The sequence below is a fragment of the Nannobrachium achirus genome, assembly GCF_963921795.1.
Source record: "Nannobrachium achirus genome assembly, chromosome: 20".
Taxonomy (NCBI): domain Eukaryota; kingdom Metazoa; phylum Chordata; class Actinopteri; order Myctophiformes; family Myctophidae; genus Nannobrachium; species Nannobrachium achirus.
In genome coordinates, this window is record NC_137827.1 from 26,207,940 (window position 1) to 26,225,863 (window position 17,924).

At 41.8% G+C, this 17,924-nt stretch overlaps 1 protein-coding gene across 1 annotated transcript in view; it reads right to left on the reverse strand.

The window, feature by feature from the left end:
- Window positions 1–17,924, reverse strand: part of LOC308306307 (sorting nexin-14-like) — a 450,899-nt gene that overhangs the window by 383,298 nt on the left and 49,677 nt on the right. The window lies entirely within an intron of this gene.

Consider the following 17,924-nt stretch of genomic DNA (forward strand, 5'->3'; position numbering starts at 1 on the left):
TATCATATTCATGTTAATTAATGCCAAGTTAAATCCAAGTCCCCCTTCTTTTTTTATGATTTATAATTTTTATTTCATATTTTCTTTTTACATACAGACAGAGCAGGGGCTGACACAGTGGGTAGCCAGATCACCCCGGACTGGCCTGGGTCCCCAGAGCCAGCCCAAGACCTTGATCCCCATAGGATAGATCCTCATATGCTGCCACCAAGTCCCCCTTCTTTATCCTGTCAACACCATTTGCTTCCTGTGAGAAAGGATTCATAAACAGTTTGGTAGGACTGCCTTTTCAGAAGCTAACGTCTAACCTTTCCCCATATTTAAGACTATATGCTCACACAGGACTATAAACAGCTTAGCATTTCCCCTGCCTGAAATGTAACCAACTCACACACACACACACACACACACACACACACACACACACACACACACACACACACACACACACACACACACACACACACACACACACACACACACACACACACACAGTGTTCAACAAGTCAAAGCTTTCTACTTATTCTTCTTCATACTTCACTCATAGCCTTTTTCTCATTCTCTCCCCTACTCGGACATGGATGGGGGAAAAAACTATGAGTCAACCATGAGTATGTCTGCACTAAAAAAGGTGAACAGTAAACGTGTCTTATCCATTTATAACTCCAAATGGATGTGCATTTGTACACAGAGTGAAATTAAAATGCTGAGGCTGTTATTGTGTAGGATTATAAGTGACAATATTTACAGTTGCTTTTTAACTAGGGCTTTTCAACAGTTCTTTCTCAAGTTACTAACTCTTCCGAGTTTGTATCTATTCTGTCAATCTGGTAAAAGACTGACCTGAACTCAGCTCCCTAGCAATACCTTGACAGACTGATTGGATTCAGCCTCAAACAAGATCCCCCACTGACTTGGACTCTTACTGATTTTAATGAGCTCCACTGTTGGCTCAGTTTTTCACAGAACAGCGGGTGATAAGCACAGACAAGAAATCAGTGAGGCAGAAAATAAAGGAATTGAACAGAAACAAAGGTTTTTTTAACAGGAACGCATGACACACTTGGTATTTGTGGGTCATGAACTGTGAGTTTTGTTCCGTAGTTTGCTATTCTTTGCAAACAATCTCCTTCAAAGTTTATGATATGCCACTGGCATGGGGCTAATGCCTTAATTGGTATTCTGAATGTTTCTCTGTTTATCACCCTCAGACCAAGCAGTTTCTCATTATCTGTTTAAATATCCCTTCATGATATCATACATGTTAAAGGACATCATGCAACTCAACATCGAATTAGTTTGCATATTGAAATGTATGTATTTGGCAGGTCTGACCTATACCTGAAAAGCTTGGTAATTTGGTCATGTTAATCCATTTCTTAAAAACAATTTTAAATAATCATGCATTTTCACAACACATTCTTAGACATGACCAGAACAGCATTATACTATAAATAGCTAATAATATAATATCTGACACAGGATACTTGTATCTGTTATTGTTATTTACCTTAATGTACTCTCCTTTATTTGCACTTCAGCAAGTACAGTACCAGGGCAGGAATTCCATGGAGGGCTCGTTTTGCCCTTCAAAAACACTATATGCCCAGAGGCCTTGATGCCCTGTTCACACTGCCCCAGTGCGCCAGCTCATTTCACCATTCTCCCCTTTGCTTCTTTTCTGTTAATATGGTTTTAGACACCAGTGTCTTGTTCATATTCTGAAATAATGTTTTATTTATTTATTATTCATTCATTCATTCATTCATTTATTTAGCTGATAGTTATACTGTGTATTTCATCATTGTTTTATACTGCCCTGGAATTTGGCCTTTGTGCTGTCAGAAGTGGACAACACCAAAGGCCAAGTGGCCTTGCCTGATGAAATTCCATGCCTGTCAAGTACCCAACTATCTAAGATTTGTTTCATATTTATTTAACTTTTGATTCCCTAACCCTGACTTTCAACAAGTATTGATTTCATGCAGTTGATGAAATTTGGTTTAGATCTCATATTTGTTTTACTTTGTAATATTGTGGTATCATATCACATTTTTGTTTAGATTAATCAAAAACAGAGATGGCTGTTATTTTGATCAAACAGCCAGTTTTTCCAGAAGTACACGTTTTCCTTATTGTGAGATTACACATGTATTTCTTGCTTTTGTGTAGATGTTGCTTCTGTGCTGATGAATGATTCGATTTCTCACCCTTTTTTGACCATCGTTGGCTCAATCTTTTTTCAAATGCAGTATGAGGGACAACATATGGCGAGAACAAATATAATGAAATACAGAGAGAAGTATAGGGGTGATACAATTGATCAAATGTCAGAGCGGTTTGCCGCTCTGACATAGCAGATGACATGGATCTCCATATATGGGTACCAGTGGTCTCCATATATGGGTAACTGGTCCGATATACATCACTGGCCAGATGGCAAAGAATTGGGCGAGGTCAAGGGCGAGTTAATCTACTTACTTGTTGCTCCAACATCTGGCTTTGTCCAAAGTTTGTTGCACGCCCAGGGTCACATTGGCCAAGGACGCTCACTTCGCACTAGGTGTGAATACATAAGGATATAGGTCAGGGTTCCCCAATAAGCGGCCCGCGGGCCATTTGCGGCCCGCGGGAAGCTACTGTCTGGCCCCCACCAACCCCAGTAATAATGGTGGTATAAGAGCAGCAACAAAACTAGTATATCGTCATTGTCGGGTGGAAAACCCGTATCTCAAAATGTGTACGTTCTTTCGCAAGGTAAAGCTCTGCTTCATCAAACAAGGCCGTCACACAAAAGTAGTGAAAACTAGTTTTCACTAGTTTAAATCATTTTTAAAATGATAAATGCAAAACGAACTGTTTTGAACATAATAATAATGGATTGCATTTTTATAGCGCTTTTCTAAGCAAGTTGCGAACTCAAAGCGCTTACAATGTTCCATTCATTCATACATTGGTTCATACGTACAAGATTTTCACCCGACAACGACGATATCCGAACTGTCGCTGGAGTAGCGGGAACGCCACCGTCGCCCCCTGCAATGTTGTGGCCCTCGGCTTGGTACCCTAGACATAATTTGGCCCTTGGGGAAAACTAATTGGGGAACCCTGATATAGGTAAACAGGTAAACGCACTGCTTGTATTGGCTCAATAAGCCTGCCCTCAACTGGATAAGCTCAGTCAATGGCGAATGTCCAGGTAGTAATCTATACACAGTAAATCATATCTGCTCTGATCTGCATACTGACACAAAAATGGGTGATTTAGGGGAGTTACAGGCAACAGACGACAGCATTTACATACATCAAGCACTCAGGTTCCATTTGGAGCTTGATGTAATGTAGCATGAAGGATTGATTGTGATTAATGAGCCATTTGTCTGAACGTCATGGGGTTTCACTAGATAAAGTGGGAGGAGAAAGCAGAATGGACCGTCAAAGTCACTCAAAGACATATGTCATGGGAACAGGTCCACCCAAGGGGAATGTGTTTGTGGCCTGGTCCCCAATGAATAATAGTATCAAAGACACTTTGATTGCCAATGTCTTTGGCTGCATTGTTCATACTAAAGAGTGATATACCCTTTCCTTGTCCTAGGGGGAATGAGGGGGGAGAGTGGAATCCAATTAATTCCCTATGGAAGTCACATGGCTTCATGCGTCTAGCAAGCCTCTTGGGGTAGGGTGTCGTAGCTTTAAGCCAAGAGGCTTGGAAGAGGCATGAAACCATGTGACTTCCATGGGGAATGATTTGGATTCCATTCTCCCCCCCCTCATTCCCCTTGGCCTAGGACAAGGAGAAGGCACGCACGCACACGCACGCACGCACGCATACGCACACACGTGGGATAATAGTGATTTATAAAGGGACCTTTGCCTAGGTTTCTCAGAGGATCACTGCAACTATAAAGAGACAGAACTGCAAACCCAGCTGATATTTATCTCTATCTGTGGTTCAGAACAGGTGCAATAACTTGCAAAACATATAAACACCCTCTAGTCTACAATTATGTACACATGTGAGCTTTCCCCAATCCCAAATGATTACCTCAGCAAATTATGATGTATTGTATATTGAGGGGGCAGAAAGACTTACTCTGTGGTAGAGGCCCATTATTTACTTTGTTGTATATCTTGGTGATAATGCAATTTGTCCTCTGGGAAGTTTGCGGCATTAATCGTTTTCCGATTAGCCAACATAATGGCAAATCACTATTGAGGTGTGTGTTGAGCAGTTACACCTGACCTGAGTGAACTAATTAGACTCTAGTCTGGGTGTGACTACACACCTGGGCATTATGTTGTTTGAGAAAAAAAAGAAAATAATAATAAATAAAACAGGCTTCTTTGTCTCAGCATTGGACCACTATGAACCCCAGCATCCATATTCTGGAGGAAACATTAACTAAAATAGGTGATCTACAAGCTCATCTAACTTGTAGATCGCCTATTTTCTATCAAGTCAAGAAGGTTTAAGTGGTTAACCCCTTCCCTAAGGCCTGGTGTGGTTGTTTCTTTCAAACCTCTCTAGCAGGGAACAAACACTTCCTCATCTGGAGCCAGTTGGGTCCATAGACTGCTGGGCTCAGTGAAACAAATACCCCATGTGTGCTTGTGATTGCACCTCTTGAGTGCCCATGTCTGTCCTCCTGCACTTCTAATGCATGGGCATTGGGCCGAACACAAGACACAACTATCACTCTCTCTCGCTCTCTCTCACACTCTCGCTCCCTTTGTCTAGGTTACATATACACACACACATGCCGAAACACAAACAAATGAACACATACATAATGTAGAACTCAAGGTGAGGTGGGCTTAGAACATACCTTATCGCTCCCACCTTTCTGTGCATCCGTTACCCTCTTTCGGTTCATTATGCAGTGGTATCCATCACTGTAATTTCAGCCAAGGTATAGGCAGAAAATGTTTTAGTTTGTACTGTAGAATCATTACAAGTCCCCACAGTGAGAAGACACAAATGTATCACCACATTAAAGGGATATTAAAGGGATAGTTCAAATCCAAAATGACTTTTTTTTCCTATCGATTACTCACCCCATGGAGACTTGAATTCATGGATATTTTCTTGTTTTTTGACGCATTCCTAAGCCAATAATTTGAGGAGACTCTTTGTGTCTCCATAGGGAACAAAGCAGGCTCATTGTTTCTCTATACAGAACCACTGCTGGCCATAAAATTATTGATTTAGGAATGCGACAAAAAAATATGTTTTGGGGGTGAACTATCCCTTTAAAGGACAACTTTTGTTTTTTACAACAAGGGTTCATATTTTAGATTGTAATTAAAGAATATAAAAGATGAGTGTTAAAATTATTTCTTACTTCTTTTTATTGTTTTAGAGATTCTTATTTCAGTGGTTGGGGGCATGCGTACAAGTGGCTAAATATGTAATTTTACACAGAATAAGCCCATTCCCAAGATACAACGCAACCTTTCATGGTTGGATGTGACTTATGGGGGCTAAAAGTGTTACTGGAAATAGCAATAAAGAAACTGCTGGCTTATTGTGTCTAAAAATACATATTTAGCCACTTGTACGCATGCCCCCATGCGTATGCATGCCCCACATTTTAGCACGGTAAACGCGATAAAACAATAGAACGAAGCAAATTAAAACATTTTAACACTCACTTTTTCTTTTCTCTAATTAATCTAAAATATGAACCCTTGTTGTAAAAAACTAAAGTTGTCCTTTAAGGAGAGGAAAACACAAAATTGAAATCAATATTTAATATACTGTGATTTACAACAGTTTCAAATCTGAATTGTTAAAAATCATACCTTCTGTACATGTACTTCTACAGTTCTTTATTACTGGCAAGGTAGCACAAATTTAACACTGCAATAATTTGTGGCTGTGTACAGTACCTAAATATAATGACAGAGATAAACTACTTTTCACTATCCCAGCAGCGCAGGCCTGTGTGACTCCTGTTATCTACCATCATCTGTAAATACATTAGAGTGCTGCACAGCAAAGTAGCAAGCTGCACTCAATCTCACACTGGCCCTAAAAGTGGTATTTTTAGGTAGGTAATAAAGTATCCAACAAGCTTCAGCCACCTCATTTTACCACAAGCAAGCACAGGACTACACTTACTTTTTATATTACTTGAGGGAGGCTATACACACTGAAAAATAAGGGTGGATAATATATATATATATATATATATATATATATATATATATATATATATATATATATATATATATATATATACAGTCAATCAACAGTGAACTATCTTGAGTATACAGTCTATACAATGAATAAAAGAGAGTCTTACAACAGTTATCCTTGACAGGTATCTGTCAAGGTTCTGTAGTGTAGTATATTCAAGCTGAAGTGGGTAATCCAAAAGAACAGAACAGACATATGGAGGTCAGGTGTGTGGTTGTGGAGCCTGATGACTACTGGCACAAAGGACTTCACAGTTCACAATAGTGTTATCAGGGGCGTCACAAGGGGTAGGAAAGTGGGACTGAGTTACCAGGGCCCAAGGTGGAGGGGCCCTACTAACTTTAGCTATTGAAAAATAGCAGAAATACAAGCTCACAGCGCGCTGCGAGCTTGTAGATCTGCTATTTTTTTTTTAGTCGTGAAAATGTCTGCAAATCTTTGAATACTTATTTTTTAAGCGAACATTTGTAACTAAAATTTTGCTTCTGGGGGGGGGGGGGGGGTCCCTGGAACGAAATATTTTGAGATGGGGGTCTGTGGCCAAATACATATCATCTTCGGGGTCCTTGACATGAAAACGTTTGAGCACCACTGACATAGAAACATAAGTTTCTTGCACACATTTTTCACGATTTTTTTTATATCTGCTATTTTTCAATAGTTAACATTCATGGGGAGTGAATCCTTGTACCCAGGGCCCAGAGTTTGGTGTGACGCCCCTGAGTGTTATCAAGTCAAGTCTGAGGCTGCTTCTACAATGTCCTTCTCACACTTTCAGGATAAAAAGAATCAAGATAGCAGTTACAAGCTCGCTGTTACATCTGCTATTTTTGAAAAATATCCACCTGTTTCCGCAAGACTTTACTGTAGCATTATCTGCGGGACACAGACACTTCCGGTTAACAGCAGACATACAAGCTCACGTCGCGTCGCAGATGCAACCGTTGTGAGCTTGTAGATCACACTCGGCTGCGACGCCGGAAATGCTGCTCGCCTTCTGCGCAATGCACGATGGGATGTTGGAAAGTTGTGGATATTTTTAAAGCTAATATTTTTAACTAAAATCTGCTTCTGGGGGTCCCAGGCATCCAAATACATATAATTTTGGGGGTCCACTCCTTGACATGAAAAAGGTTGAGCACCGCTGATAGCTTTTTTTTAAATTTATTTTTAAGTTTTTGAGAGGTGCTAAGCTCCAACATCTGGCTTTGTCCGGTCCCCAGAAAATGTCCGTCCCCAAAATATGTCCGGGCCCTAAAGTAAACTGAAGCGTCTGGCCTAGATATGGTCTACATCTTGGCACAAAAGGCTCAAAGTTTGTTGTACGCCCTGTCGCCCCAGGGTCCCATTGGCCAACATAAACCAACATTTAAATAATAGCAAATGAGAAGCAGTGCACTTCTGAGTACAGGTCTCCACCAGGTCAGGTAGGTTATTGTGGCCTCCTGGTGGCGTTATAATAGGCCAATGTGAAAAGGGTGCCATGTCTTCTTCGGCCTTTCATGAGTGAAATCTGGATAATATCTGAAAGAATAATATATATATTAAAAGTCGGCCTCCTGGTAGCACTATAAAAGGCAGCTGTGAAAAATGCATGGCAAACATTTTTCCTTGGCTTCTACAGAGTGCGCATGCAACGTTTTACACAGATCACTGCAGTAAAAAACCCAAATTAACCTGTTATAGCGTGGCATTTCTTCCTCTGCCTAGTGGGAATGTGTGTATAGAGGTACTGGGCTGTATTTTCGTCCATGCCTTACCCCTTATGATGCCTTATCCCAAAACTTTTTTGCAATTTTTTACCATTTTGATTTTTTTTTTTAAATAGTTCAAATAGCTGATCTACAAGCTCACAATGTGTCGATGTAGATATGTAGATATAGCTATTTGAAGTATTTTAAAAAATAGTAAAATAATGCAAAGAAGTTTAGGGATAAGGCATGGACGAAAATATAGCTGACTGTTTGGACAAAATCTGTACTATCCAAAAATGTGTTTTGCACAAATCGGCCTCCTGGTGGCGCTATAACAGGCCCATGAGAAAGATGTGGGGCAGAGGTTCTGCTCTGCCACTCAGTGTTACAGTTTCGCTGCCATCATGCCAACGGTGCAAGAGATTATCCGTCCACAGACGGACCGACGGACAGACAGGGTGCCAAACATAGTCTCGGCCATGCCTTTCGGCCTGGCGGAGATGAATCAGGCAAAAACAGTGAGGACATGAATAACAGCACAGAGATTAAAAATCACACCCGTGTGAACTGAGCGGTGGTTTACCCCCCCCCCCCTTCCCCCCTGTGTGTGTGTGTGTGTGTGTGCGTGTGTGTGTGTGCCTGGTCTGGCCTGGCCTGAACAACAGCGCCCCTCCCTTAACATGTGTGGTCATAAAAGGTACTGCAGGCCTGCAGGCTACATACAGACACACACACACGCACACACACACGCATACACACACGGCCACGTATAGGAGACGGTGTAACCACCGCTCAAAAACTCAACTGAAAGCAAGAGTGAAGAAATAGTTATTGAGCTGTGCTTTAAAGCTATCCACAGAGTCTTAGGTGTCATGGGAGTTTATTTCGAGGCGAATGCTGCTTTTTTTTATGTCATTGTCGGCACTTCGAGCAGGTCAGCACTAGAAGTCCTGAGGGGGCGGTTGGAACATATCAAGGCAGGAAGTCATAGAGGTACGAAGGTACCTCTATCATAGATGAGCTTAAAACCATGTGGTGGTTCTTGCAATCACCATACAACTGTAAGCTTGATTTATACCGTGTTGCACAATGCTGTCACGTGCCAAAAGTCACAGATAAAGCATCTCATTCCAGCGCACATTATTTGGTATGTTTTGTCTAGAAAGAAGGACCAGGGATCATTTGCTGCTATGTACTACACAGACCAATGCTTTAGTATCTCCCGGAAGGGATCATGTGACTGTACAGGAAATGAGTGATGATGGTGATGGATGATGGAACTGTGTGGAATGGAAATTGCAGAATCCATTTGGGAATCTGAGGACTGGAAAATAAATCCACTGTGTACTGTTAAGTGTTCTCAGTTCTCACTATAGCTGAATCAGCGCTTCTGAATGTTGGTGCGGGTCCGTAGCTTGGACCTGTACCAACATTTAGAAGTGCTGAAGAAGTATAGAACTGATTCATCAAGCCATGGTAATGATGCTGCCGTTGCACCTGTGTCAATACCTGGCGGCCATAGCTGAGGTAAGAGAGCCCGCCTGGGAAGCCTAAGGTCCAGGGTTCGATTCCAGGCCTCAGCAATGTATCAAAGTGTCCCTGAGCAAGACACTGTCACCGCTCGCTGCTCCCAGAGGCTCTGCCCCTGTAGCGCCCACTGCTCCCTGATGAATTAATGGCAAACACCTCCTTTCCCTTTGTGTGTGCAAATATACAGCGACAAATAATAAATACCTATTTCCTCCCACGAGGGAAATTCTGTATTTTCAGCCCAACCCAGCTGATTCGCTGCCAACAAGGAGCGATTAGGCGTTAAGAGTCTTGCTCAGGGACACACATCGACATTGCTACCCTGTCCTGGAATCGAACCTGGGACAACCATTCAGCTATAATAACAGAAAGGAGTGTGGAATATATTATTATTATTATTAATGATGTTATTGTTCTGGTATTTGCTGGTAGCCTATTAATACGGGGGCAGTTAGGGGCAGTGGTGGTGGAAGAAATACTAGTAAAAGTAAAAGTAAGACTACCAATACCCTATTGGTAGGTAGAAATTCAAGTTCATAAAAAGGTCTGTATTCACTATTTTACTTGAGTAAAAAGAAAAAAAAATCCATCAAAAATATATATGAGTATATATACTGTATATTTAAAACAAAAAAGTACAAATATTTTTCAAACATAATCACTGTGGTGGTGCAGAGGACTGGACAAGGTAATCAGTCTTAACAAGGTAAGAGACCCGTCTGACTGGAACTAGGTTCATAGGTTCAGTATTTGTAGCGCGTCCCCCATCCAGTTACTACACTGCCCCGGGGTACAGTCTGAAGAAAGATAAAAGACATGGGACAAAACAAAGAAGACCAGAGTAGACTACGACAACAAGAACTCAGTCACACTGTGGGAGAGAGTAGATGCACAGATGCGCACACACACACGCACACGCACGCACGCACGCACGCACATAAACACACACACACACACACACACACCCCACAAAACAAAAACAACAAGTGAACAGTACCATGAAAAGGAGGGTCCTCTAAACATGATTTAAAAATTCCCTAGGGAGGGGCTGCTTTGATCCTCACAGGGAGTTTGTTCCACAACTTTGGTGCCAACACAGCAAAGGCACGGTGGCCCGTTCTCACTGCGCTAGACCGTGGTGTCTTCATATACAACTGGCTGTCAGATCAGAGTGACCTGGAGCTGGGAGATTGGTCTAAAAAGTTCCAACAGGAAGGTGCAAGACCGCTATACGGGCTTTGAACTCAAACAAAAATAATCGTACATTCTGTCTCTACGCTTCACTGGGAGCCAGTGGAGAGAGCAGAGACAAGGGCAGAGATGTGCTCTCTTAGCTTGCTGTCTGTATCCAGCATTTTGGATCAGACGTTTGAGAGACCCATCAATCAGCGAGTCCAGCATAGAGGACGTTGGCGTTGCCGTAGCCCAGCATGAGGTCAACTCTCAACAATTCACTGGAGGAGAGGGAGGGCTTGATGTAGGCCTACTAATAGGAGAACTAAGCCTGGTGACGCGACTCACGCGAGGTTATAGGAGAACTGACAATCACCTCTGTGATGTCATGGGGTGGGCAACTTTGATGATGGAGAGGGCCACTATATTTTCACACTCAGCCCAGAGGGCCACAATGCATAATACAGGCAAACATATCAAAACTTGCCCATCTACAAGCTCAAATATTTGTGAATTGGAATCCTGAAAAGTAAACATTTTATTTAAGTTCAAATGCATTTAATTGTTCTTATGTTAACTTTATGAACTTGAAAATAAGAAATACTAGTAGTCATTACTACTATATATAGACTGAAGTAATTAAAGCGGGTCATGTTTGCATGTGTGGAATTGTAACAGCTGAAATCATTTAGCCCTCGGGCCGCCAGTTTCCCATGTATGATGTAAAGGGAGGAAAAACACAAAACACACTGCACCATCATGTTTATGTCCTCAACAGGATTTGGGTGCAGAATTCTTTTAACTGTCTTGCTCTGAGACACCGGTGACCTTCCAATTGCCAAAATATACCACTCATCATCACACTGAAGTTTAACTGCAAAATGTTCCACCATGTATGGCTAATAACCAGCAGACAGACCTTCCTCCAAATATGGAAGCCTTTTTGCACCGTACAGAACAGCCAACATTCTCTTCAAAGGCCACAGATGTCAGAGAGGGGGAGAAGACGACAGCCAGCCCCATGGCCTCCCCTAAGTAACAAGAAATCTTGTGAAATAAAATGTCAACCAATTATCGAGGACGATGATACACGAAAGAGGAAGAAGAAGTGTACTTGTGTGACATAGAACACTTCACTCCATTCTGGGCATGTCTTATAAGCATAAGGTGAACATTCAGTAGCAGATCTACAAGCTCACAATGTGTCACATTGTGAACTTGCGATGCATTGTAAACTTATAGATCGGAAATTTCAGCAAAGAGGAAAAGAAGAAGGTCCTGTTTATCAATTAGTTAAACACAAATATTCTAAGCATGTCTAGCGGTGGCTTCTTCCTAACATTCATAGACATTTCCTACAGGCATTGTCTATAACATTGGTTTTCAACATGGGGTCTGGGGACCCCTAAGGGTCCTTGAGGGGGTTCCAGGTGGTCCCGTACATCAAGATCCATTTGGACAATTTTTTATATCCAGAGTTAAATTAACAGAGGATTTTGCTGTGTAGATTGGGGTCCCAGAGATAAAAAATACTATCAAATGGGGGTCAGTGCCTTAATTCCTAATGCACATCATACTGGGGGTCCTTGGATGAAAAAGGTTGAGTCTGTAAGAATTTGACAATCCAGTAATAGCCTATCGATCGCCAATGGTGTGAATGTCTGTGCGAGGCGATGAGAAGCTACGTACGCAGTGTCACATTATCGACGGTGGCGGTGAGACCTATGCCTCTAAAACAATTTTCATGTTTGTTTGCTTGTTTTAGTGTGTGTGTATGTGTGTGTGTGTGTGTGTGTGTGTGTGTGTGTGTGTGTGTGTGTGTGTGTGTACACAGCTGCTCGTGCACACGTTTGTCCTAAATGGCAATGTGTGTATATGTTCTGTGCAGTGAAATAGTGAGAATGAGAGGAAATTACTGGACCAATGCCCAAAGGATAGAAAAGTGCTATTAGCGCACATGATTATGATGATGGTGGTGGTGGTGATGGGTTCATGAAAACAGGAGGTATTAGTCACTTAAACCCTCTATACCACTGGTTGCCTAACAGTGGGTCAGGACCCATTTGTGATTCAGACACATTTGTATTTTTTATTTTAGTCCCTTAATTTTTGGTTTCCTTCATTTTGTTTTTAATTATAAAAAAAAAGTAAAAAGTACAAAAAAAACATTAAAAGAAATGTACCATTTTCATGAATCTTGAATTAGTGAAAGTAATTTCACTAATAAATAAAATAAAAATCCAAGAAATTCCATAAATAAGAAAACAAATGTTTAAGAAGTAGTGAAAATAGCCGATCTACAACCCCATGCATTGTGAGCTTGTAGATCTGCGACTTTATTGTTTACTGTCAGAACCGTCATGTCTTGACCGTATCCTTCTGGACGGGTAACGCCTGACACTGTGGTTCCAATGACACATCACTGTGACATCACAGGTGACATCACTGTGATGTCAGACACTCAGAGCAGTGTCTCCTTATATGGACATAAACAAGCTGGTTTATTTTTGAAAACTAAAGCTGTGACCAGTAACTTGTGTCTTGTGCCCTGTATCATGTCCTAAAGTACCACTGCGCAAATAGAGCAGCCTGTTTGCTCAGGGGAGATGTTTCATTTTGACCTTCAAGCAGTACCACTTGTCCTACCCAACCACAGGATCTAAATGTATTAATAGAAGACTAGGGAGGCCAGCCACTACAGTTGTGTTAATTATATTGTAATAACAAACTCTACCATACAGATTTGTCAAAATAACATTTTATTGCGACTGTCAGGTCGCAGTTACTATCAAAACCTCCACGGCTGTCAGTCTGTCTGTCACACGTTACACTTTTGCCCGACTCATATCGCTGCCACCGTTGCCCCGATCCATGCCAAACTTTGCACACACACTCCTTGGCTGCCAAACCAAACCTCCATCCTCATTTCTCACATGGCCCTCTTCTAGCGCCACCATGAGGCCGATTCTTGCAAAACACATTTTTGGACACTTTTTTGATTTTGCCCTAAAATCACGCAAAGCGGTACACAGTATCTCTTAAGTCATGTCATCAACATGGATCTGTCCCATTTCCCATATTCCCTCCTGATTTGCTACCATTGCCTTCAAAAGTTTGTGTACTGTATGTGACCTGACGGTCGCTTATCTCCAGATTAGGGAGTCTTACTGGTTAAGCTGCAGATTGCTGCTTAAAAGCTGTAGATCGCTGCTTGAAAAAACATTTCATTGTTGTTGTTTTTTTTAAACGTGCCCATGTGTTTACAACAGAATGCCAGGATTGATATTTGGCTCAAGAACAAAAAGAAGCTCAGTTGTAATTCCACTGAATTTCCCACACTGACTTCATTATTCAAATTCAAGCTGTGGAGGACTAAACTAATTGCATATGCCAATAGTACCTAGACAAGGGGAAAACGCGACTCCTGCTACTCATTTAAATCTTGGGTAGCTAGTATCATTAGATGTTTTTAGAACAGTGTTGAGGGAATTGGAGGCAAATCAGGCTTCAAATACTTTTTAATTTCAATCTATTTTGCGATTTGACCTTGTAGTCTACTGAAAAGATTGGGCTCTGCTTTCAGAGGTTATCCTGATCTATATGGTTAATAACGTTTAACTATTTATGTCTGTAATTGGGTTTTTAATGAGGCTTGTTCCAAGTAGGTGGTCAATGTGCAAAGGTCAAGGTCACACTGCAATTTATATGTGTGTGTGCGCATGTGTGTGTGTGTGTGTGTGTGTGTGTGTGTGTGTGTGTGTGTTTCACCATCGCATCCCTCAATCACCTGCGAAGCCCGAAGGAGAACTTTCATCTTGTGTCACTGTCAAAACAGGGTCTGAGGGTTGAGAATGGAGCGACCAAATTTTCATGTCAAGGACCCCCTAAATGATAATGTATATTTAGCCACAGACCCCCATTTTAAAATATTTGGTGCCAGGGATCCAATAAGAGAAGATTTGTCAAGATTTGTCAAAATGCTGTTTTCTGAGGGTTGAGAATGGAGTGACCAAATTTTCATGTCAAGGACCCCCTAAATGATAATGTATATTTAGCCACAGACCCCCATTTTAAAATATTTGGTGCCAGGGATCCAATAAGAGAAGATTTGTCAAGATTTGTCAAAATGCTGTTTTCAAATAGCTGAAAAATAAAAAGGGACTTGTATAGTAAGGCCTCTATCAGAGTCCAGGGTGAAGAGCTATTCACCGCAAAGTTTAGGTGTAAAGCTATCCACCTAAAGTGAGAAAATAAGTGGAAGCCATCATAGTCAGTCACGGTGAAGTCCTATCACTGTGACTGACTGGTCTAGATCGACCAATCAGTGATGGGTTGATCTGTCTGAAAGTAAAAACAGAGAGATGTGTCGGGGTTCGCGGTGGATAGCTCTTCACCACGAGTAATGACGCAATTGTTTCGTTTTATGACTTAAAAAGACTACACCGCGGTGGATAGCTTATCACCGCGGTGCCTACTATGATAGGGGCTTAAGAATTAAACTGTTCCTCATTTTGATGGGAACCCCCTCAAGGGCCCCTGGGGGTTTTGAGATCCAGTGATATTTATAGTTTACCTCCAAATGAACCCCCCAATGAGAGCTTTTTTACAAGGGTACAAAAGCTGATCACTGATCTGTTGAGGATTCAAGGATGATGTTTAGCCGGATATTGGACTCCATATGATTCAACCTTTATGCACTAATGCACGTCAAATTAAATTGATGGATTTGTTTTATGGACTGACGTTGATGGCACGGCGCACACACACACACACACACACACACACACACACACACACACACACACACACACACACACACACACACACACACACACACACACACACACACCTTCTCTCTCCCAGAGTCCATGGTTGTCTTTTTCTCCCACTCTCTTTCTTTCAATCATGGGAAATAATATTTTCTAATAGACAAAGTGAGACCACAATATCAAAAGAATAAACACACCATTTGGATTAACCAATGAGGTAGCCTCAGCAAGTTTTCCTGTAAAATATGAAACGCCATAAAGCAGCGATTTGAGTGGGGTTGGCTTAATTCAATCTTTGCCTGAATTCAATTGTGTACTCAGGGGCGGGCAGTAGGCTACACAGGGGAAAAGGAGGGGAACAGTATCCCCATAACACACAAATAATTCAGGGCAACACAGTTGTTTAGCATAGATTTCAGGGGTGAAATGGGAAGGAACACCACAATTTCACCTCTATGCTATTCCCACTTATGAAGAGCGACTGCGTTCATCTGATGTGAGCCGTTTAAAAAATGTGTTTCTTTTTTTTTTTTTTTTTTTTAAATTGATTTTAAACGTTTTTACACAAACGACATAAAATCGGGGCGAACCCTTACAAAACACATCACAGCAAAACAAAACAAAACAAAACAAAAACAGGACAATGGGGAGGGGGGGGGGGGTGTTCCTCCATTTGACAAGTCCTCCATATCCAGCTCATCAGCGGACATGTGCGCGGATACAGTGCGCTATTCTAACGCCAGGTATATGACAGATAACAGGAGAATAATCCAATTCCTTATACAGTATATAGGGGCTCACTCATAAAACAGTGTATATATATATATATAGGGACTCACATCATATAAGTTCCAAGTATTCACCCTATCACATTGGTGGGGTTCTGTCCCACTGGGCACTGCCCTTTAGAGAGGATCCGGGAGATTTCTTGTGGGAAATAGTTGAGCATTGGGGCCCATATTTTTTGGAATGAGGCTTCATTGCCTCTATACACTGCGCATAATCTCTCGTGGGGTAACACCCTTGTATGGTTGGGGGTTTATCTTTTATCCAATTAATCAAAATGCATTTTCGGGCTGAGAGTAGGAGTTTATCAAATAGCTTAAATTGTAAAGGTGTCAAATTGATCTCTTTTGAGGGGAGTCCCAGGATAAAGGCTCCCGGATTCTTCTTTAATTTAATTTTGAATATGTCACTTAGTTCACGTGCCACCTGGTTCCAAAACCTGGATATCCACTTACATTCCCAAAAGTAGTGATAGTATGTTCCCAAAACGGTATGACATTTCGAGCACAGGGGTGATATTGAGCGATCCATTTTGTTTAATAGCACGGGTGTAATGTGCAATCTATGGAGAATTTTGTACTGCGTTTCTCTTAGTCTATTGCAAGTGTAAACCTTTTTAACTGAGTCAATGGCTTCCTGCCAGTCGTCCTCTATATATTCATTATTAAAGTCCCTCTCCCACTTCCGGAACGATTGGACCTCCAGGGAGTCCAGAGAATACAACATAGAGTAAAATTACGAAATAAAGTGTGTTACATTGCTGCATTTATATAAAAAATCCTCTACTTTGCTATAAGAGGAGCCAAAAATGTGTTTCCTGAGGCTTTGTGAGAGTGCTATCACATTGTCAGGAACAGGTGTAAGGATCCAAGTGCCGGAAATTAAAACAGACACAGGGGATGATCACATTAATTTGACTTTACAATGCAGATTAACCACTGAACTCACAGATAGCACTTAACACTGGCAACAACTACAAGGAACCTGACCCACAACTTGCAATCCAGCACTGGACAGGAGCTCGTCACCCAACCAGGTTCAGCTGGTCCTCACAGGTAACAGCACTCTGGGCAATCAGACTCCTGGAGCAGATGATGGGAGGGGCAGAGGCACTGACTCAGTGGCATTGGGTGCGTTCGGATATACAGCACTGAGAGCACTGGCCAATACAAACTAATACGTGAGTACGTTTCCCGGTGCGCATTTGCGAACGCACCCTGTGCGGTCAACAATCAGGGAAAAAACTGGGGCAAAGACCAAAGATTCTGTCGTCTTCTCTGGAATGGGTAGTGAGTTTCATACCCAATATGGAACTGCCCCATGGTTTGAACTCCTGTTGGTCCAAACAGGTTAAAATTCACCAGGTTAGCATTCACCAGCGTCGGAGGGTTAGCTACTCACCAGGTTAGCATCCACCAGCGTTAGCTTTACTGAGGTTAGGGTTAGGTTTAGGCATAGTTTTACTGAGGTTAGGATTTGGGTTAGGGTTAGGTTTTGGCATAGTTTTACTGAGGTTAGGGTTAGGGTTAAGGTAAGTTTTAGGCATAGTTTTACTGAGGTTAGGGATAGGTTTAGGTGGTCGGACCACCCGGCACCTCCACGCGGTGCAAAAGGAGCGCTCCCTCCGGTTCAGCCAACCAAAAGCTTCTGTGGGCGTTTGCCCAGAACTCATGTTTGTTTTTGCGTTCCATCGCCTACCTTGAATTAGATGTAGGCCTGTATTTCAGTGTTATCCAATGAGAAAGTGTGGATGGGGGAGTAGCCTATTTT